Source organism: Macaca fascicularis, chromosome 6 (genome assembly GCF_037993035.2).
Source record: "Macaca fascicularis isolate 582-1 chromosome 6, T2T-MFA8v1.1".
Taxonomy (NCBI): Eukaryota; Metazoa; Chordata; class Mammalia; order Primates; family Cercopithecidae; genus Macaca; species Macaca fascicularis.
Genome location: NC_088380.1, coordinates 40,909,933 through 40,934,697, shown reverse-complemented (window position 1 = coordinate 40,934,697; position 24,765 = coordinate 40,909,933).

The following is a 24,765-nucleotide window of genomic DNA, read 5'->3' as shown; positions in this document are numbered from 1 at the left end:
AAAGAAAGAAAATTAAAATAGAACATCAACTTGATGTATAGGCAAATTTATGACACACATTTAACGCATAAAGAACAATTAAATTGTACATTTGTAATAGAGGGAAATTAACATAAGAATGCTTCTGATGTTTGTGTGGTATATTTTGAAATCTTTTTATGATTATAATCAAAGGGACTTATGTTACTTCCTTTATTATTTTTTTAAAAGAAAAACAGACATGAAAAAGGTATTAACATTAAACTAAAATTAAAAACAAATTTCAATAGTTTTTGGGTAACAGGTGGTTTTTGGTTACGTGGATAAGTTCTTTAGTGGTGATTTCTGAGACTTTGGTTCACCTGTCACATGAACTGCATACAGAGTACCCAATGTGTAGTCTTTTATCCCTCACCCCTTTCCACCCTTCCCTGGAGTCCCCAAAGTCCATTATATCATTCTTATGCCTTTGTGTCCTCATAGCTTAGCTCCCACTTATAAGTGAGAACATACAATATTAGGTTTTTCATTCCCGAGTTACTTAGAATAATGGTGTCCAACTCCATCCAGGTTTCTGCAAATGCCATTATTTTGTTCCTTTTTATGGCTGAGGAGGATTCCATGGTATATATATACCACATTTTCTTTTCTTTTCTTTTTTTTTTTTTTAGACGGAGTTTTGCTCTTGTTGACCAGGCTGGGTTGCAATGGTGTGATCTTGGCTCACTGCAACCTCCGCCTCCTGGGTTTGAGCAATTCTCCTGCCTCAGCCTCCCGAGTAGCTGGGATTATAGGCACCTGCCACCATGCCTGGCTAATTTTTTTTTTTTTTTTTTGTAGTTTTAGTAGAGACGGGGTTTTACATGTTGGCCAGGCTGGTCTCAAACTCCTTTCCTCAATTGATCCGCCCACGTTGGCCTCCCAAAGTGCTGGGATTACAAGTGTGAGCCACCACACCTGGCCATATATACCACATTTTCTTTATCCACCTGATTGATAGACATTTAAGCTCGTTCCATAATTTTGCAATTGCAAATTGTGCTGCTATAAACATGTGTGTACAAATGTCTTTTTTATATAATGACTTCTTTTCCTCTGGGTACTTACCCAGTAGTTGAATTGCTGGATCAAATTGTAGTTCCACTTTTAATTCTTTGAGAAATCTTCATACTGTCTTCCATAGTGGTTTTACTAGTTCACATTTCCATGAGCATAAAAGCTTTAATAGAAGTTGTTAGTGAGTAACAAAGGAAATATTTATCTGGTATCTAATTTACAATTCTTTAGAAAGCATTATCAAAGTGTTTTAATTGGAGTAGATATCTAGTAAAGTGTTCATTTGATTATAACAATATCTGAAAAGAAATATCTCCACAATTGTAATAAAAAATACAAAAATCTTCACATTTTCTTTTAGTTATTCTAAGATTTTTTATATTCTTTAATATTTGGAATGCTAAATGCACAAATTCTTTCTAGAAGAGTTTTTTTCATTTATTGTTAGCCTACCAGTTTGATATAAATCATTCATTGCCTTTGTTGTTACATTTTTTTCCTATGTCCAAATATTGTCTCCACAGAGCATTTTTGGAATAGCCATGTCTAATTCGTGGCATTGTTCCAGAGCCTGGCACATAATAGGTAGTTAGTGAATTGTTTTTTTAATCAAGATTATGTAGCTTATAAATTTGCTCACACATTGGACTCTTTTTTTGTAAAACTGTGAAGCTGTAAATTGTGAAAATTATGAGATGATTACATGGCTGAGTCTTTAGCTATTGGGTCAGTTATCCAAATACTTTCCTCAGACCCCAAATACTTTAACTTGAGATGTTTAGAAAATGGAGGTTAAAAGGTTGTTTCAATTTTTTTTTCTCAAATTACATATGTAAGGTGTAGCACAGTGGTAAAAACACAAACTGCCAGGCTCATACTCCCAGCTTTGTGACTTATGATCTACAATGACTTTGGGCCAGTTACCTAATGTATCTGTCCTCAGATTCTCATCTATAAAATGGGATAATGTCAATATCTACTTCTTAGGGGTTTTCTCAAGATTAAATGAGTTACACTGTGTAAAGCCCTCAGAAGAGTGCCTGGCACATCATAAGTACTGTGTTTGGTTTTTGAGATGTCCTTTATTGGTTCCCTGAAACAGGCATGGACACTCCCCCAACCTCCATCCCAGCTAAGTCTTCTGCACTTGTGATGTTATTCAGTTAAACAAACAAAACAAAACGATTTCATCGATAAATGGGATTTGAGAAGCAAAATAAGTTTTAACCTAGGAAATTAAGATTTACGCTCTTCAAGCCACATTTGAGTTTGCCAGTTGAGCAACAATAGCATCCTTCAGAAACTGTGGCTCCCTGGGAACTTTCGCAATGAATGTTGAGTATGATGAAGGCTCAAAAAATGAGCTATTTAACGTGAAGTCCAGACAGGACTGATTGCAGTTCCCTAGAATAGAATCACTTCAGAAATTTGATTCATACAGAATGAGCTTTCTTGAGAATTTCCACAACTGAGGCTTACATGCTGTGCATTGCTTAACGGAAAAGATTAAACTTGGATTCAGTAGGTTTCAGGAACACCCACGTGGCAGCCTTTTCAGGGTCAACAGGGCAACTTCCAGCAGTTGAGATTACATTCTCATAAAAAGGTGTAGGGAATCACAAGGAAGCTGTGCACATGGGTCTGGATTAACAGCAATTGTAGCCCGTGGAAGGTTGCCCCCTGGAGCAACTAGGATACCTTTGGTTATGGTCCTGAAGTTAACCATTGGGATTTTATTAGAAGTCCTAACTCTAACTGGCTGTGTGGTTTCAGGTTTATCACTTAACTTCTTTGCATCTCAATTTCTTCATGGATATGTGAAGAGATATGGTGAGGTATTCTTTAAGTTCTCGACCTACGACTCTGCAATGAAAATGGAAGCATAGTCAATAAAGATACATTTGATTAACCCACTAACACCTTTTTATAAATGCAAAATCAGAATTTCTGCAATGATACAGTTAATTCATTTATAAAAAACCCTTTTCCATGATTATAGAATGAGAACTGGAAATGAGCTAATTTGGGTTTGTAATTTATTTATTTGTATATGTTTGACTTTTAAGAGAAAGAAGCAAATCCAAGGAAATAAATTAGAAAACGCAACTATCCCCAAATCCATTTTCAGGGCCAAGCATAATTCAATTGTAGCTCCTATAGTTTTCACATCTTTAATACACTATGGTTACAACTGATGCCAGGTAATATATCCCTAAAATATCAAACACAGATGAAATTACTTTAACTAGGCTATACTTAGAAGTAAAATGTATCAATATATTATGTATCCTCGCTGGTATATTTTAGAAAGTTTTTTGATCATATTTACACATCAAATGGGTTTCCTGTAAAACTTTAAAGAGAAAATTCAATTTATTTGACCAGAGTTTGATGAGCAGTATTTCACTGTACTTTCAATAATAATCTCTTTGTGCATTTAGGCAAATCATTTCACCTCTCTGATAATCAATTTCCTTACACAAACACAGGGTAAGAGAAGAGGCAATGCCTAAGGTACTTTTTTATCTTTAATGTTTGAAGTCAAGTCCTCTACTTCCTCTTTCTCCTATTTAAAAGATCCTTGCAGTTATTTTTATTCTAACTCTCCCAAAAATCCTCCCTCCCCACAACTACAATCTCTTTATTACCCAGGGATACTATTATATACTTGCATTTGGAGTGACAAGCTAAGGAAGCAATAACTGCTCTTCCCCTGTGCTCCCTGCAGAGACTTATTCATCACCTCCATAATCTCCGGCCACGAAACAGACACAGAGAATTGCAGATAAGAAATGCAGATGACCAAAACCTGAGTTAGTTACCTAACATGTGGCTGACATTTTTAATAAATTTAATTGATCAAATACCTAGCAAATATATCATAGGCTAGAGCCCTTGGCGCTAAGAAATCTATACTCTTTTTAAATCATCTAGCCCAAAATGTCAGAAATGTATAATCTTAACAAAGGAAGTTAACACTGATCTATCCGAAATATTAAGAGGATTCTTAAATGCCAAACTATACAACTAACTGTAATTGCCTTAGAAGTGCATGGAAGGGAGAAATGTGGGTTTGAAATAGTCAACAGAGTTTGACGGAAAAAAACTCAATCTGCAGAGCACCTTTAAAGAAGAATAATATCTATGATTCTTTAATGCATTAATTCATTCAACAAGTATTTATTTAGTGTCTATGATGCATTGAATTTTTCTAAGTTCTGGGAATACAGTAGTGAACAAAATGGGAAAACACCTTTGCCCACATAGAACTTGCATTCTAATACAAAGAGGTAAGAAAAAAATCGATAAGTAAAAATATATTCCATGATAAGTACTATGGAATGAAAAGAATATTTAGGTTAGTGATGTAGGCATAGAGAATGCTCTAAAAAAGTGATGCAATTAGACAGTATCAAGCTAACCCTCTCATTTTATAAATGAGGAAGCTGAGGCTCACAGGAGTTAAGTAACATAGCAAAGTCAGTTAGTTTATTAACAAAAAAGAAATAAAATCCATACCTCCTATTTTCTAGTCTAGGGTTCTTTCCATTATGCACCCACCTCTTAGCTAATCAAGTCACACAGTTAACAGAGTTAGGAGTGAGCAGAGTTTGTGTGGGATCCAATGGGGCAGGCACTTTATTTTGGGGAGAAGTGGGAAGGTATGTTTAGATGGAAAAGGTAGAGCTAAATCTTAAAAACTGAATAGAAAAGTTTGGATTTGATGTGGTGATAGGAAAGACACGAATAAAATTATCCTTAGATAATTTTGAAAATATTTAGTTGATTATTAATACACCAGATCAACAAATGTTTCTCTTATGTGATTGCTCTCTTCTCCCTTTCCTCCTCCCCTTGACATAGTTCCCTGAGAAAGAATTCCTTGGAGTAATCCTACTTACCATCAGGTAGAGCTGTATAGTTTTCTGAGACTATGAAAGATACTATGCTATAGTTTTTCTTGAAAGTAGAAACAAAAAGCATTTTGGATAAGCACAAATATTTTATTGCAGTTCCACATTCAGGGATTAAAATGCTGGTGAAATGAAAGTTGAGTGGGAACTAAATTTAGACACCCGATTTGGATAAAATGAGCAAGTTGAATCAGATACAAATTCAGAGATGCCGTTACTCATACTTTCATCATAAACTGGGGGTTAAGTACTTAAGCTCCTTCAGGACTCAATACATAAATTATAAACCAGAGCATACATTTCCTTAAGTGCAGCAGTCATTGTTGCTGATTCATTTTCATTTCAAGTTTCAAACAACTAAGGGAGAGAGAAGGTTGTGGGAGGGAGACAGAGAGAGACTGAGAGCTAGAGAGAGGAACTACCAATGAACTGCCAACAAAATTCACAAGGATTTACTTGCAGATAGAAAGATGCTATAACAGTGATGTAGATGTAGAAATAACTTTGGTTTTTTACTTTTCTTTGAGAAAGAATAATAGCTGCAAATAGGAAAATATATATATATATATATATATATTAGAATACTTACCACAAATTTAACAATCAGAAAATTATCAAATAGGGCAAATAAATCTTACTGTTGTTGTTGAAATATGCAGATATGGGTGCTTACTTTGGCCTAAATCTAAGGCGTGTCTTGTTTTGGGGTGTGATGGGTATTTTAAAGCCTCCAGGAGCTTGTGTATAAGGTTATAACCAGGGGATTATAAGCCTTTATCACCTGAGGGTCATGGAATACATTCAAGAACCTAACTATGCATTTGGGTCCCAAGAAAAGTTTTAGAAAATGTTCCAAGATTATGACTGTTAATTCCAAACAGGTATTAAGTGCAATATAAGGGTTACTTAGATTTTTATGTTGTATTATTGGGATTTGGTTGGGGATGTTAGATCTAATACTCTTTTGTAGGTCATTGCCTACTGCAAATTTCCTACCAAGGACCAGAATCACTTGCATAATCAATGCAAAAAAACCTATTCCCTAACAAGAAAATCTCTTCTACACATTCATTTTATTTCAGGCTTCTGGTCACCTTGGGGTTAATGATCCATGAAACAAAGATGATTCTAACAGTGAGAAAGATATCCATCACTGAATTTAAGTATGCTATAATGGGGTCAAAAGAGGAGTCACCCTCAACCTTTCATCCAGATCACACAGAATACACACAGAAAGATTCAGGCGTGTGGTCAATGGGAGCACACACAGCAAGGTTCAGGCACAAGGTAGACGTTCATAGTCTTCAAAGTTTTCCTCCCCTCCCTTTGGCATAAACATGCCAAGTGTTTACGTCTGTGTGTTAGGTCATTCTTGCATTGCTATAAAGAAATATGTGAGACTGGGTAATTTATAAAGAAAAGAGGTTGAATTGGCTCATGGTTCTGCAGGCTGTACAGGAAGCATGACACCAGCATCTGCTTGGCTTCTGGAGAGAGGCCTCAGGGACTTTCAAATCCTGGTGGAAGGCGAGGCAGGAGCAGGCACTTCACATGGCGAAAACAGAGAGTTTACGGGGAGGTGCCATACACTTTTAAATGACCAGATCTCATGTGAACTCAGAGCTAGAGTTACTGCCCAGGGAATTGCCCAAGCCATTCATGAGAGATCCACCACCATGATCAAAACACCTCCCACCTGGCCCCACCCACCAACATTGGGGATTACAATTGAACATGAAATTTGGCAGGGACATACATTCAAATGATATCAGTATGAGATAACTGAATATATGTGAGGGAAGTGTTTTGATATTTTAAAAACCCTCGCAGGCATCTGTATGATGTTACATGGCTCTCTTGATGACTCATGATAATGGTACTGAGTGACTAAGAAGAGATTTCAATACATTTACTCAGCTCAAAGGTAAGTAAGAATGTATTATAATAAAATGGATAAGACAAAACTTGTGTATTCAAAGAGGTAAATTTTAGCTTTCTAGAAAATCCACTTATTTGAAGTGCTTCATTCCAGGATGAGGACAAACAATTAGCACTATCTAACATAGTACATTTGCTACATATTCAGCAAAGGGGAAGGCGCTACACGGGTCTCCAGTAGGTGTCAAAGGACGTGAAAACCAACGCCAGAGCCTTGAAAAATTTGTTCTGTCTTTGCCAGCACGTGAGATATTAGTGACATGATATTTCTTTTCTTTCTTTCTTTTTTTTTTTTTTTTGAGAGAGTCTCACTCTGTCGCTCAGGCTGGAGTGCAGTGGCCAGATCTCAGCTCACCGCAAGCTCTGCCTCCCGGGTTTACGCCATTCTCCTGCCTCAGCCTTCCGAGTAGCTGGGACTACAGGCGCCCGCCACCTCACCCGGCTAGTTTTTTGTATTTTTCAGTAGAGACGGGGTTTCACCGGGTTGGCCAAGATGGTCTCGATCTCCTGACCTTGTGATCCGCCCGTCTCGGCCTCCCGACATGATATTTCTTACTCCTCTAGAGTGGCAGTAAAGACAGGCAGGGTTGAATGCTTAGTGTCCCACATTAGAAATCTGAGTGCATTCTCCTAATGGTCGTTAGATTCTTTAATAAGAGAGGACTTACTTTTCTAGAGATAAAAATCTTATAAATGATCATGAATTTCCAAGACTGACTCACACTAATCTTTTTATTTCATCATATATTATAGGTCCTGAGTTCTAGGACACCCACTTAGTGTAAAGCTTTTTTGTTGCTAAAACAACTGACTCAAACCACTAATACTCTAAGGGTCTTGAGAAAGTTGGAATCTGGATGGTCAGTAGAAGAGAGGTACAGTCGGAATTGTTGAACCTACAAGGACACAGAAGAAGGGGTGGGGGAGGGAAGAAGAATAGGCATCTTAGGCAGGGATACAGCAGGTAGGATGCATAGAGCCGTGGTTTTCAACCTTGACTGCACATTTGAATCACCTAGCATGCTTAAAAAAATTCTGATGACTGAGTTCCTCTCCAGAATCTCCAGAGGTGGGCACAAGCATGGGTATTTTAGGCACTTTTTAGGTGATTAAAATGGGCCTCATGGATTGAGAACTGGCTTAGAGTGTGGAATGAGTCTCATGTGTTTGGAGGACAAAGGAGATCAGTTTGAAGAGAATGGGCGTTCTTCGTCCTACACGCAGAGCAGCCTGAGGATAGGCAGGGAATATCTTGAAGAACTCTGAAAACCGGTTTCATCTGAAGATTGATGGGAGGCTATTATTATTATTATTGAGCAGTAATAAAGATGGATAAAGCAGTATTTTGTTCAGTCTGTGGCCAGGGGTTCTTAGAGTTGATATAGAATGAAGATAAGGCTGCCAGTTAAGAGGCTACTGAAGTAACTCAGGCATGAGGTAATAAGGACTTTGGTGGGAACTGTTGGAATAGAAACAAGAGCATAGAGAGGAAGAAACTCAGAAAAGTTGAAATGATAGATTATGCCTCTTAGCAAAGCAGGTACTTAAAACTTGTGGAACAAATGAACGAAAGTGCTAAGGGGAGAAAAGTACCAAGGAGGACTTTAAAATATGAAGACAGCAAAATAACATTACCGTGATAACAGATGGGGAAGGCAGGAGGGAGGAATTGCTTTAGGCTGAAAGATGGATTTCAGTTTAGATACGTTAAATTTGTGGGGATGGTAATAATGGCAGCAACTAACCTCTGTGTGACTGCTCTGCCTGCAAGATGAAACCTCTGCCTACTTCTCTAGCCACTTTTGTACTCAACATCTCTGGCCGTGGCCACTCCTTCCAGCTTTAGGTTTTCCCATGAGCCCTTCCCCAACCTTGCTTGGGGTCTTGTTCCCACTCTTTCCTTGGCCCCCATTCTACTCAGACTTAAAGTTTTCTTGAGGAAGATTTTCTTGCCATGTTCCCACCAAAATTAATTTCCTTGTTACATCGTTCAGCACCCCTCCAGATGGTTCCTTCATCAGGATGTATCACTCTTGGACTTTAGTAATGACTTGTTCAAGAACTCACTCCCCACAAGATAGTAATCTCCATATAGGCAGAGATCTTATCTGTTTTGCTCATCGCTGTATTCCCAGGGTCCAGCACTGTGCCTGTTACAAAGTAGGTTCTTGAATAACTGAATAAGTGTCAAGAATTCTGCATGCAATATCTCTACAACCCTACGCAGTAGGCACTATTATTATTCTCATTTTACAGATAAGGAAAGATAAGTTACCTGAAGTTACACGGCTGGTATGTAGCAGGATTGCACCTCAAATCTTGGTTTCTCTGATGCCGAAGGCTGTACTTCTTAACCTCTGATCTATTATGGCTCTGCCAGATGATTATAAATACAGGAGCATGGGAGCACAAACACAACTGTAAGAAGACAGAAAGGAGGAGATATAAAAGAACATAAAAAGTCTTAGGCAATTGGAGATGTTTGAATAGAAAGAATCTTAAAGTTAATGGAGACAAAACCCTTCATTGGCGCTGGGAGAGAAAATCGGTCCAGGAAGTTAAAAGATGGCCCCAGGATCACAGAATTGATTCTTGTTTGAGAGTGGGCTAGATCCGGGCTCTCAACTTCTGGATCTCCCTTTCTATAGGCATGGCAGATGGGGGCAAGTTGTTTGGGATCGATAAGTAGGCAATTCTCTTTGACTCCTATAGTTTCAAGTTGGAGACAGAGGGAAAACAGACTGGGAAGCACCTGCAATGAGTATTATGGATAAATGACTTGTTTTATGGAACCCTGCACAGCTCTGATTATACTACAACCATCCTTTGATGTAGCAACAGAATTAGCTTGCCTTTGATGTCAGTGCCTTGGTCACTTTCACTTTATTCTTCACACTTTGCAGAGTGATTAGGTATAGGGAGTTGGTAGCTACGCCTTTGCTTCATGAAGAAATACAGGGCTTCTGTAGGGTGGTTTTTGTCTAAATGTAGTCCCCATTCTTCTCTCAACTGCCTCACTGATTTTGCCTATGAGGAAACTAAAATATGAAGAGGTTAAATGACTTGTTACTGTTGGGTGAGACAGTGGGGTAGCTAAGAAGTATAAAGTATAAAAGAAGGAGGAAGAAAGGCAGGTAGGTATGTTAATCTAAGATCAGAATTAAATTGGGGATATCTGTCATATCTTATATAAGTCCAGGGTGACATAAACCTCTCTCTGAGAGTACCATAAGTGGGCATTTAGCTTTACACTTTCCCTGGGGTCAGTTTGATGCCTCCAGGACTCTTTTTTATCTAATTTTGGACTTTTAGGCTTGGACAGGAATTAACTTCACTTGGGAAGAAGGGAGACAATGTTTCCTTTTCTGGGACCTCCTCTTCAGGACATCTGGTACATTGTTGGGGCTGCTACTTAATTGCCTATATCACTACCAGACCCAGAGCAGGAAGAAGATGAGAAATCAGAAGACCCTGACAGTCCTAATCTGGACATTATCTATATAAACACAAAGGATGTAGGCTGCTTTTACTTTATCCTCAAGGTGATTCTCTATGTTCAAAACTTGGCCATCTCTTACTGGCATTTCCCTCACACAGATGCTGCGTGCCACCATTTGCCCCCAAACTCTTGCCTCCCTATGCATGTTCACAGGGTTGTGAGAGAGCAGAGGGGTAAAGTCAAAGGGGGTGCTACTGGGTTACTATTTTGCACATTTGATGGAAGTAGAACTCTAGATTGGGGTAATTTCCCTGAAGTTATAACCAGAGAGAAATTATCCTACCATCTGACCTTTGCAACATTCTTCTAACAATGTCAGGAATTTCTCTGGAAATTCCATTTCTGTGGAATTCAAAGTAATTAACAGATGTGATTCAGTTGTCCTTCCGAATCCCTGGATGTAGCAGGCAGCATGGTTTATCCACCTAATAGATGTTTAGGATCACCAGGATGCAGGTGAAGGTTTCTCTCTAGGTCATATCTTTATTTACGGGGGAATCTTGAGACTGCTTGCCTTTCAGTCAAATTTCTTGGTGGTCTTGTCTTCATAGGCAAGGTTTGCTTGTGGTTTAGCTTGGTCTCTAAAAGATACACACTCTCCCTAAGGAGAGTCCCCATAGGTCCTGTGATGAGGGTGAAACAGGAATGCATTTATTGGGATCTGCACTTACTCTTCTCACTTACAGAGCAAAATACAATCAGGAAATGAAGCTAGAATGTTTGTGAATTCTTTGCCTTAAAAGCAATTACAAAGTAGGATAAATGTGACTAAGTCCTATAATTAGGACAAACATATGATTTATCTTGCAAAACATGATACTTCTGTGAGTGAAAGGGGCACTGATAATAATTATCCTTCAACAGGCTTATGCTGGAACTAGTTTGGGTAAACTGATGTTATCTACTTACCATGGTGGTGGCAGTGGAGTGTTAGCTCCCAGAGTTGAGTGCCTGGCATGTTTCATTCATTAAGCCAATATATAAGAAAGTCTTATTGTAGGTGCTATGAGAGAACTAAATGCATGATAGATATATGTATCCTCATGACAAACTCCCTGAAGGGATTTACGGTGTTGTGGAAGAGATGGATATTAAGGGTCAGATTAATATTGGCAGGTTCCGTTATATTCAGTCTCTGTTCTCATGATTTTTATCTAACAGATGATCGGCAGTTCCTTATTTGAAAGGAAATGCTGTAATATCTTTGTTAAACTCATTTAGTGAGATATATTTTACAGAAATTCAGTTCTTGTTACAAAATGTTTTTCTTTTCCAGCTGATTATATAGATATTTTCAGTTATGTTCTTCTTATGGACTATACCAATACTAGATCTGATAGAAACATTTTAATGATAAAATAAGACTTTTTAAAATAAAATTATATACACTTAATGTAAGTAAACATATTACTTTGTGTAGTGCTTTCAAGTTTATAAAAATTGCTTTCGTATAAATATTCACTTAAATATCCACCAAGGCAGGGTGGTTCTCTGTGGTGTTCACAAGGAAAACTTCAGCTCCTAGAACAGTGTCTGGGATCTTACTTCTTACTTAACAAATTATATATATATATATATACACACACACACCCTTTTTTTTTTTAAGACAGGGTCTTGCTCTTTTGCCTAGGCTGGAGTGTAGTGGCATGGTGCCTAGGCTGGAGGCATGATCACAGCTCACTGCAACCTCAACCTCCTGGGCTCAGACAATCCACCCACCTCAGCCTCCCAAGTAGCCCGCCTGGCTATTGTTTTGTTTGTTTATTTGTTTGTTGTTGTTTTGCAGAGACAGGGTTTTCCTATGTCGCTGAGGCTAGTTTTGAACTCCTGGGCTCAGGTAATCTTCCTGCCTTGGCCTCTCAAAGTGCTGGGATTATAGATGTGAGCCACCATACCTGGCTGTAACAAATATTTGAAATGAATCAATTGCCTATAATGCTTTATTTATTTTGTCTAGGGAATCACTTGTTTAAATGAAACCTGATATACATTTAACATATAAAACTGATTGTAGCAGAACTTCTATGGCATGGTCTTAACGTTCATACCTCACATCTCATAACCCTTATTTCTTGGAGAAGATATGAAGTCTACTCATCAAGAATATGAACTCATGACGTTAGATAGAGCATTGGAGCACATAAAGGCAGAGAGCTAATTTTGTCTACAGGTGAAGACAATGGAACCCACTGAGTCTAAGTAAAATGTCGAAGATCACTTGTGTGACATGGCCAGGCACTCAAAACTCCTGGCTCAAGGGCAGTATTCCTATGACAGCCAGAATTAGATTGAGCGCATTATGAGATAGGTTAGACAGGCAATTCTAGAAGAAAGCAGGTTGCCAGGAAGCTGAACATTACTGAAATTGTTGAAACAGGGATGGAAGAAATTGTATGCACCACATCTTCTTCCTGAAAGAACTACCAGATTTGATTGGAAGAAATATTTTGATAAGTCATGTGTGTGCAGTGAGGTCACACTGAGTGGTGTGTTTAAGAAATTACAAATAAGTCGTCCTAGAACTGCTTTTTAGGGAGATTGGATCTGATTATCCCTAGAATCCTTGTGTCTTTGGTTTGGGTCTGCAGATTGGGGACAAGATTTACTGATAGAAGAATTGAGGAGAGGGCTTTTTTTCAATTAAAGGCTGAATAATTATTTAAATAATTTCAGTTTGAAAGGGTTTGAAATAACTAGGCTCCCGGGGACTCAAAATTCTGGGTCCAGTTCAGATTGCAGAACCTACACCAGATGCAGAACCCTGATTTTCTCATTTTCAAGTCAGAAATTGAGACTCTTCCCTTTAGAAACAGAATTATATCGATTCTATGGTAATCATATAGATAAACAGGGATTGCAAGAGCTTTCCCTATATTATCCTCATTGAAATAAGGTAGAAGTATACCATCCTGATAATAACTTCTAAAGACTTGGACCATCATGGTAGGCTACTTTAGAAGTTTAAAATTGGCTTAGTCTGCAAAAGTCAATTAATTGGTATTATTGAATGCTTCTAATGCCATTATAGTAATGTCTTTGAGTCCTTTGTTGTTATGACATTCTGTAAGAAATACATTTGATGCCACAAGTAGTCCACACATATATAAATATAATTTAAAAACAAAAGTATTATGGAATGATTCTTACCCTTACTATGTATTGCACTCATATTTTTTATTCTATTTTGCTTAAAAAGTGCTGGTCATGACCCACCAGAATGATTTCATGACTCTAATGTGTTATTACACAAAATTTGAAATTAATGCTATAAACAATATGAGAGGAGGCAAAGGAAAAATTCCTGAACTGGAGGAACTTTATAGTCAAGTGGGGTTGGGGAGAAGACTAACTTACCAACAACTGGAGCGTATTTTATGACTGTGAGTAATTACTTGTCAAATTGTGTGATGTAGTTTAAGAACAATGGAAGTGCAGCATTTATGAGTGTGTCTTATATATTGAAGAACACAGATCTAAGACAAGAAGACAACTTTTAAAAAGCATGCTTATTTTCAATTATATTTTATGCTTCTAAGATGCACTTTTCACATATTCTTCTGAAACTGGGGTGTATCTTACAATTGATCTTTACAATCTTGATAATACATCTATACAGTAACTACTTTTGGACAACTGTCCTGATTCAGTTATCGTTTGTTGTTCACGTTCACTCATGCTTGTCATTGCTGGTAGCGTGATGCACAACTGAAACCCGTTACCATTTCAGTCTATAAGCCATAGGAAGAAAAAATGTGAATCTTTTCTGATAAGAAATCCACTTCAGTCTGATAAAATCAAGCAAGTTTCAGCATCAAAGCTTGCAGAATGTTTTTAGTGGCTTAATGAAAATTTTCAGAAGCAACAATGGTGCACACTCCAAAATAAAATGCTGCTGCTCCACTGCCATTGTGGACACAGAAGATGATGTTACAAGGAAAATGCTAACATTGATAACTGTGCCAAAAGGATTTAGAAGTGTGGAGCTCCAAATTTTAAGAAGTTTTAGGGTTTTCTTCACCAATTAATTTTGCTTATATATTCCTTTTTAGTTTATACATGAGAGATATATGAAAAAAATTTATGTCTAAATAAGTCTGAGATGACTTTAAGAAGTAGCCATAAAATAAAATTTCTAAGTGATAAAACATCATTGTGCAATTGTTTAACTGGCAAGAGTTTTTCTTTTTGGTAGCACATTAAATATCAATGGCATCTTACATTTATGATCAGTCATAAGCAAATGTAAATTAACATTACAACATGATCTCACTACATACTTACTAGAATGGCTAAACTGAAAAAGACTGACAAAACCAGTTGTTGGTAAGGGTGTGAAACAATTGGAACTCTCATGTTTTGCTGGTAGAAATGCAAAATTATATGGCCACTTTGGAAAAAGAATTTGTCACTTTCTTAAAAAGTTAGACATCCTTAGTGTATGTCCCAGCAATTCAATTTCTGGCTATTTAATCAAGAGAAATGAAAACATATTCAAAGAAACATTTATATGCTAATATTCATATTAGTCTCAAATTGGAAACAACCTAAATTCCATTAACCATGATTGGATAAAGAAATTATAATGTGTCCATATAATGAATTCAACAACAAAAAAGAGTAAACTATGAATATACATATGACATCATGGATGAATCTTAAAAGTTAAAGAAGCTGGATGCAAAAGTCTCCACATAATATAATTTCAATTATATAAAATTATAGAAAAGGCAAAACTATTGTGATTGAAAACAGACTAATAGTTGTTTCAGGTCGGGGTGAAAAGACTCTGCATAGGGATAGAAAAGAATTTTTTGAGATGATGGAAAAGTTCTCTATCATGATTGTGGTGATGGTCACACAACTGAATGCACTTGCCAAAGCTCACTGAATTCTGTACTTAAAATTGGTGCTTTTTACTGTATGTAAAATTGTACTTTACACATCATTGAAATTGGCTAACAAAAGCAAATTAAGGCCAGGTGCAGTGGCTCATGCCTGTAATCCCAGCACTTTGGGAGGCCAAGGTGGGTGGATCACTTGAGGTCAGGAGTTCAAGACCAGCCTGTGAAAGCCCTTCTCTACTAAAAATGCAAAAAGTTGCCAGGCATGGTGGTGCACACATGTAATCTCAGCTACTCGGGAGGCTGAGGCACTAGAATTGCATGAACCTGGCAGACTGATGTTGAAGTGAGCTGAGATTGCGTCATTGCACTCCAGCCTGTGTGACAGAGCCAGACCCTATCTCAAAAGAAATAAAAAGAGTAAATTAAAAAAATTGATGGTGCCTTAAATTTTGTAAAATATGGATTATGTTTTCTATTTTAAAACTAATATAGAGAACAACAGAAAGGAGGAGAAATCACTTATATCATATACACAAAAACAATAATTTAAAAATCAGACATTTTTCCTGTATGTCTTGTTTTACATTTTCCCTCCATGTGTAGGTATAGCATAAACCATCCTCCTAATTCTCTTCCCTGTAGAGTTAAGATTAGACACTCTAAAAACTGAATGAGATGTTTCCTGGTTGTTGGTCTTATCTATTTTCTTATATCCAAAAGATTCTTCATGTTTGGATTCCTGTAACATCTCTCTGTGCAATGTGAATCGAATAATTGGAAATATTTATAAATATTTTAAATTATGTGTTCCAAGGAATTTGGGTTTTGATAATTGAGAAAGAACTCTAATACCTGAGTAAAATATATTATTTACAGGAAATTTTAGAAGCAAGATAAATGGATCAGCCACTAAAGATAGGAATCGTTTGATAAGGAGAGTTTTTATAATAGTTTGGTCACGAATGAACCTTTTTGGGAGTGACTTCCTGAAAACTTTCAGTTGACTTATTTTACTTGCTTAGAAAAGAAAAGAAAAAAATTTACTTAACTTTACTTCTGCTTCTACCCACCTCACAGAGTTATATAAGGGAAGATGGTTCCAGTGTGTGTGCCTATAACCTCAGACCTTCCAAATAACTATGTGAATCACTTGAGCAAATTATTTCACTTCTCAGTTTCTCTATCTGTAAAGTGAAGATAATAATAATAGTGACCTCATATGTCTGCTATGGAAGTTAGATGGAGATAATGTGTGTAAGTGCTTTGAACACAGGTATGGTTTCAGATTATTATTAAAATACCATCACTGTAATCAGAGAACTTTTTCACACATAAAGGGAAGTGGGGACAGAAGCTTGAATGCAAAACATTTTCCTTTCTTGTACTTAACCTAAATGACCAGGGAACTTGGGGTACAGTATTTTTGATTTTAAAAATTCTTTTAATTTACTTACTTTCTGTCTTAGGAATATGAATTTAGAAAAAATTCAGTAGGTGTGAAGATTACTGGCTGGAGGTGCTGTGGAAAATGTGTTTAGTTTTCTCTCGATTTGGTTTGGTTATAAAACAAAAGGAGGCCGGGCGCGGTGGCTCAAGCCTGTAATCCCAGCACTTTGGGAGGCCTAGACGGGCGAATCACGAGGTCAGGAGATCGAGACCATCCTGGCTAACACGGTGAAACCCCGTCTCCACTAAAAAATACAAAAACTAGCCGGGCGAGGTGGCGGGCGCCTTTAGTCCCAGCTACTCGGGAGGCTGAGGCAGGAGAATGGCGTAAACCCGGGAGGCGGGGCTTGCAGTGAGCTGAGATCCGGCCACTGCACTCCAGCCTGGACGACAAAGCCAGACTCTGTCTCAAAAAAAAAAAAAACAAAAACAAAAACAAAAAAACAAAAGGAAATCCTTTTGCTGTTTTTCTGTTTTGAAACAGAAATTACAATTATAATTTCAAAATATGAAAGGTGTTAATACTTACGTATATTTAAATTAAATTTTTTTTTTGTTTTTGTTGAGCAGAAACAAGAGGCATAATTGTTAAATCCTCACTTGCTCCACATTTTTTTTTGTATTGGAATAAGAAGGAAAGGTTGTGAGAGTTAAATAGCACTTAATAACATAATTTTACAGACTAATATTCACATTATTGACCCCTATTATTTATTAGGATGTTATAAACAAAACATTAGGCTTAAAATATGGCCTTCTAACAATCAATTTACTGCACGAAACTCCTACCAAAGCAGGTCATTAAAATTAGTTTGTGTTTATATAAATAGATCTTCCTGTATTTGCAATGAAAAGACCTGTATTAATGGCACAGTCTTGAATTCGAATTTTTAATTCAATAAGCATTTATTGCAAAGCACTGTATTGCAGCGACAGAAAGATGACTAAAACACATTATTTGTGCAACGCAGCAATTTAAAGGAGGAAAAAGGGAAAGGAAGAACATCATGTGTACATAACTGATTGGGAAAGAAATAAACTGGGCAGTATGTGGGGTAAAGAGCTTTGCATATTATGGGCTGCCCATGGTAGTTAGCTCTGTCTCGGCCTCTTCTAGGTATTCAGGGTGAAAGTCATTGGGACCCTCACTGGAGATTGCCTTTTGGCTCCACTTCCAAAAATACTTCTGTTTCAATGAACCATATTTTGTCAGAGGACTTTGCTTCTCATAGTGTTGTTTTTATTCCGTTGGGGTTTGGTGGTTTTACTGTAGCAACTTGTTTTATGGTTTGAGTTCTGCCTTTGATTATGTAATCTCTGAACTATTTTATCATTGCTCACTTCCCTTTTATCTGTCATTTTAAAATGAAGAATAAGAGAGTATAGTGATGAGAGACACAGGCAGTGAAAATGGAGAGTAATATAATTTACAATTGTTACATAAAGTGACAGTCCATGTCCCCAGCAAGGAAGACCTTTATTTTTTTCAGAGTGACCCTCCTGGGCTAGACTATGGAGAAGTCCCAGTCTTGCATCTAATAAGTTAGAAAGACCGGTCTAGGCTTGATAGGTGCAGCAAACCACCACAGCACATGTATACCTATGTAACAAACCTGTACGTTCAGTACATTTACCCCAGACCTTGAAGTGAAAAAACAAAACAAAACAAAACAAAACAGAAAAAAAAGCAATGAAAAAGAAAAGACCATTCTAAATCCCAAAGTACCTTTCTGATAAATCAGGGGACCCAGAAGGTAGGTTCCCTTGGCAGAGGGTAGTAAACTCTTCCTAAATATAGTTCAAGAAAATTTCTAGATAATTCTGTTTTCTAACTTCTAGAACAATTCAGAGACTCTGTCACAGGAGCTTTGTTGAGTATCATTAGTGCATAGTCCAAGCCAAAAGCAAAGCTCCCAACTAGAACATAGAAGCTTGGACGCCAAAAATAAGTGATGTTTACTGCAGTCATTCATGCATTTGAGGGAGGAGGAATAGGCCAGAAAGAGGGACATTGAAAGTTTGATATTTTAAAAATATAAGCAAACCTCAGTTAGTAAATGAATGAATGTTTCAGAGGTAGTAGTTGCTGAGCCTGGGCTGAAAATTCTAACAGCGAATTCAAGGTTTTCAAGTGATAAGATCATTCATACTAAAAGGAAGTTAAAATTGAAAATGTGTAGAGGTTATATGATTTTGGAGGTTGAAGTTACAAAGTTGAAGTGTTTTAAGAATAGAAAAATTCAGCTGTGTTTCCAGTTGGCAATATATTGCAAATTGTTGTTCGACTAAATTGGCTTTGGTTGTATCCAAACATAGAGTTTCTCAAAAGTTCCAGTTTCTGATTTCCCAAAGCATCACAAAGCAATTAATGTGCTTAACTTGTTTATATCAATAGTGCTGAATGCTGATAGGATGATTTCCAATTTTCCATTTCAGGGTGGCTGCATTTTTCCTTTTGTAATTGAGGGCTTCTACTTATCCTTGAACAGACGATAATATTTCCTAAAATGTCCTCAGTCTGACTTTTTAAACAAATTTACTGCTTAAAGTGTCTTGTTCCCCAAATAAGGTTATCTAGAGCAGTCTTTCAAGGTCAATCACAATCTTTAATACACGATTTGAGAAGCTCTCTTCAGTTTATTAGTTTCTTAATTCTATCCACATATAATTCTGCTATTTTAGATAATACATGACATCATACAGAACGGAAACATTTCTTTTCAGACAATCTCTGAAAGAATGAAAAGAAAAGGTTTCTTTAAATGCGAACAGAGAAATAGTGAGTGACGAAAAATTTCCCCTAAATGAGAAAGCAATTGTATTTCCTATTCCAAAACAAAGTGCAATGCAATATGTGTTCTTTTCTATTACATTTCTGATAAAATTATATGAGAGAAGAGATGAAGCAATAGAAATTATTTCCCAGAAACATCAAATGTTGACCCACCTGTCTGATTACCGTTAAGAGCTCTAATCTTGTAGTTAGGTAAGTATCTTAATTAAATCACATACTATTTCTGTATCATTAGAGCAGGTCCAAAGCTGGAACTCTCTTCAGAAAGTTGAACCTGTGGTGTGTGTGGTGTTTGTTCATATACATTTAGGCATTCACCAAGAGGAACTATCACAACATTTTTGCAAATCTAGATTCCTAGCTTTGCTATTCATCAACACGGAGTGATCTTGGACCTTGGTTCCCTTATTTGGGATAACATCTACTTGAAAGGCTGAGTATGTGACATTACACACTGCATGTACACCACCTGGTGCACAGGGAGCATTCCCTAGCATTTAACCATTACCTGTTTTTTTCACCCTTTGGTTGCAGTGTTGAAATAACCTCCTTTAAAAATTATTATCGTCTTATCTGTTGGCTGAAGTGCCTATTGTGATTTTTAAAACATCATATTCTTTCATTTAATCAATCATTCAATCATTAAAAGTATTAACTTAGTATTATTTTCATACAGAAATGAATAAAAACATGATCCCTGCTTCTGGGAAATTCACAGTCTAATGAGTCAAATTAATTATGGTATTTATAGCTATCTTTTAACTAAGCCACAAATATTTGTTTTCTATTTCAAGTACATCATTTCACATAATTCAGTCACATGGTTTCTTTATCTAGGGGTTCTCCACACTGGCTGAACACCAGAATCAATTGGGAGAATTTTCTTGAAATCACTAACACCTAGGCCCTACACAGATCAATTAAGCCAGAATCTCTGGGCACAGGTGTGTTTAAAAAGTTCCCAGGAGTCATCGAGGTTGGGAATCAGTGGGCTAGAGTCAAGCTAAACTCAACTTCCTGGCCTTATTTTGGATGTTTCCTTTTAGTTTCACTTCCATGAGGGGCGCCATTCCTCTTTCTTTTCTGTCAGCGTCCCTCATTATCTGCAGAAGACAGTTGCAAAGATGCCTTTCCAGGGATCTTTGTGTTATTTATACCCGAGATTATGCTCCCTGTTTTGTGTGGTGCCTTTCTTACTCATTACTTTTCCATTTGGATTTATTGGACAAGTGACATTCACAAAAAAGCTTTCTGTCTTTTTTTTTTCGAGACAGTGTCTCTCTCTGTCACCCAGGCTGGAGTGCAGTTGCTTGATCTCAGCTCACTGCAACCTCCACCTCCCGGGTTCAAGCAATTCTCCCACCTCAGCCTCTAGAACAGCTGGGATTACAGCTGCACACACCACGCCCAGCTAACGTGTGTATTTTTTGTAGAGACGGGGATTTCACCATGTTGCCCAGGCTAGTCTATAACTAGTGGGCTCAAGTGATCCGCCCACCTCGGCTTTCCGAAGTGCTGGGATTACAGGCATGAGCCATCACACCAGGCTTGCAAAAGCCTTGCATTATGTTTCCCAAATTACTGTGTATGCTTCTTGTGGAAGAGATAAAATGTTCTTTATTAAAATTTTTTTTTGTGTGCTTCTGACCATAGTGGGCACACAACTAATGGTCGTGGACAGCTGACTCACTTCCGGTGAGCTGATTTCTTCCTCCAACTTATTAGTATTAGCAGCTGTAGGATATCAGAATGAATTATGATTGTCTTTATCTTAACTTGACTTCCTAACTCCAAATTTTAACGTTTCATCATCAGTTCCTAAGAATTTAACTTTCCTTCTTTTCTACTAGTCAAAATGAAGTGTTTAAAAATTTCTTATCTTTAGGCAATTTTTTGGAAACGACCTGCATTAGTTAAATCCAGATATAATAAGAGCTACAGAACTGAACTATACTCTTCTAAGCTTCTTGAAGGACAATGCAATATTTGTGTTCCAGGTACACAGACAAATACCTGGCATACAGCAGGTGCTCAATAAAGATTGGTTGAATTAATTGAATTAATTCTTTGGTTAAATTAAGATTCAATAGCAGAGACACTCTGAATGCATCTGTCATGCAAATTATTCTTAAATCAGATGCATTTTGAATAACAATATTTCTCTGCATTTATCTTTTTATTACTCACAAGCTTTGGGAATCTAACTTTGCTGTTTTATATCACTGAGCCTCCCTTAGCTCTTGACTTCGTTGTCATCCTTTGGAATTTTGTGTGGCTCATAGAGGTCATTGATCTGTCTGGCTGTCTGTGGATTTATGAAAAACACCATACCTGAACAGCACCATTCTAAATTATTGCATATGATGAACTTAATTTTTTCCTGAATCTCATTAGTGAAAACAAGGAAAATACTATAAAGTAAAATAATACAAATGTTGGTCAATTTATTTTACTCAAAGGCAATCACTGGGAATTTTTTTTGTGTATTTTCTACCAATCTTTTAAATTTATTATTTATTTATTTATTTATTTTTACTCTTTTTTTTAAAATTATACTTTAAGTTCTATGGTATATGTGCACAACGTGCAGGTTTGCTACATATGTATACATGTGCCATGTTGGTGTGCTGCACCCATTAACTCATTGTTTACATTAGGTGTATCTCCTAATGCTATCCCTCCCCCTTTCCCCCACCTCACAACAGGCCCCAGCGTGTGATGATCCCCTTCCTGTGTCCAAGTGTTCTCATTGTTCAATTCCCACCTATGAGTGAGAACATGCGGTGTTTGGTTTTTTGTCCTTGCGATAGTTTACTCAGAATGATGGTTTCCAGCTTCATCCATATCCCTACAAAGGACATGAACTCATCCTTTTTTATGGCTGCATAGTATTCCATGGTGTATTTGTGCCACATTTTCTTAATCCAGTCTATCACTGATGGACATGTGGGTTGGTTCCAAGTCTTTGCTATTGTAAATAGTGCTGCAATAAACATACATGTGTCTTTATAGCAGCATGATTTATAATCCTTTGGGTATATACCCAGTAATGGGATGGCTGGGTCAAATGGTATTTCTAGTTCTAGATCCTTAAGGAATCACCACACTGTCATCCACAATGGTTGAACTAGTTTACAGTCCCATCAACAGTGTAAAAGTGTTCCTACTTCTCCACATCCTCTCCAGCATCTGTTGTTTCCTGACTTTTTAATGATGGCCATTCTAACTGGTGTGAGATGGTATCTCATTGTGGTTTTGATTTGCATTTCTTTGATGGCCAGTGATCATGAACATTTTTTAATGTTTCTGTTGGCTGCATAAATGTCTTCTTTTGAGACATATACTTTGCCCACTTTTTGATGGGCTTGTGTGTTTTTTTTCTTGAAAAACTGTTTGAGTTCTTTGCAGATTCTGGATATTAGCCCTTTGTCAGATGAGTGGATTGCAAAATTTTTTTTTCCCATTCTGTGGGTTGCCTGTTCACTCTGATGGTAGTTTCTTTTGCTGTGCAGAAGCTCTTCAGTTTACTTGGATCACATTTGTCAATTTTGGCTCTTGTTGCCATTGCTTTTGGTGTTTTAGATATGAAGTCCTTGCCCATGCCTACGTCCTCAATGGTATTGCCTATGCTTTCTTCTAGGGTTTTATGGTTTTAGGTCTAACATTTAAGTCTTTAATCCATCTCGAATTAATTTCTGTATAAGGTGTAAGGAAGGGGTCCAGTTTCAGCTTTCTGCATATGGCTAGCCAGTTTTCCAGCACCATTTATTAAACAGGGAATTATTTCCGCATTTCTTGTTTTTGTCAGGTTTGTCAAAGATCAGATAGTTGTAGATGTGTGTTATTATTTTTGAGGGCTCTGTTCTGTTGCATTGGTCTATATTTCTGTTTTGGTACCAGTACCATGCTGTTTTGGTTGCTGTAGCCTTATAATATAGTTTGAAGTCATGGAGGTAGCGTGATGCCTCCAGTTTTATTCTTTTGGCTTAGGATTGACTTGGCAATGTGAGCTCTTGTTGGTTCCATATGAACTTTAAAGTAGTTTTTTTCCAATTCTGTGAAGAAAGTCATTGGTAGCTTGATGGGGATGACATTGAATCTATAAATTACCTTGGGCAGTATGGCCATTTTCATGATATTGATTCTTCCTATCCATGAGCATAGGAATGTTCTTCCATTTGTTTGTGTCCTCTTTTGTTTCATTGAGCAGTGATTTGTAGTTCTCCTTAAAGAGGTCCTTCACATCCCTTGTAAGTTGGATTCCTAGGTATTTTATTCTCTTTGAAGCAGTTGTGAATGGGAGTTCACACATCATTTGGCTCTCTATTTGTCAGTTATTGGTGTATAAGAATGCTTGTGATTTTTGCACATTGATTTTGTATCCTGAGACTTTGCTGAAGTTGCTTATCAGCTTAAGGAGATTTTGGGCTGAGATGATGGGGTTTTCTAGATATACAATAATGTCATCTGCAAACAGGGACAATTTGACTTCCTCTTTTCCTAATTGAATACCCTTTATTTCTTTCTCTTGCCTGATTACCCTCGCCAGAACTTCCCACACTGTGTCGAATAGGAGTGGTGAGAGAGGGCATCCTTGTCTTGTGCTAGTTTTCAAAGGGAATGCTTCCAGTTTTTGCCCATTCAGTATGATATGGGCTGTGGGTTTGTCATAAAGAGCTCTTATTATTTTGAGATATGCCCCATCAGTACCTAATTTATTGAGAGTTTTTAGCATGAAGGGCTGTTGAATTTTGTGAAAGGCCTTTTCTGCATCTGTTGAGATAATAATGTGGTTTTTGTCTTTGGTTCTGTTTATATGCTGGATTATGTTTATTGATTTGTATATGTTGAAAAAGCCTTGCATCCCAGGGATGAAGCCCACTTGATCATAGTGGATAAGCTTTTTGATGTACTACTGGATTCGGTTTGCCAGTATTTTATTGAGGATTTTTGCATCGATGTTCATGAGGGATATTGGTCTAAAATTCTCTTTATTTGTTGTGTCTCTGCCAGGCTTTGGTATCAGGATGATGCTGGCCTCATAAAATGAGTTAGGGAGGAGTCCCTCTTTTTCTATTGATTGGAATAGTTTCAGAAGGAATGGTACCAGCTCCTCCTTGTACCTTTGGTAGAATTTGACTGTGAATCCTTCTGGTCCTGGACTTCTTTTGGTTGGTAAGCTATTAATTATTGCCTCAATTTCAGAGCCTGTTATTGGTCTATTCAGAGATTCAACTTCTTCCTGGCATAGCCTTGGGAAGGTGTATGTGTCCAGGAATTTATCCATTTCTTCTA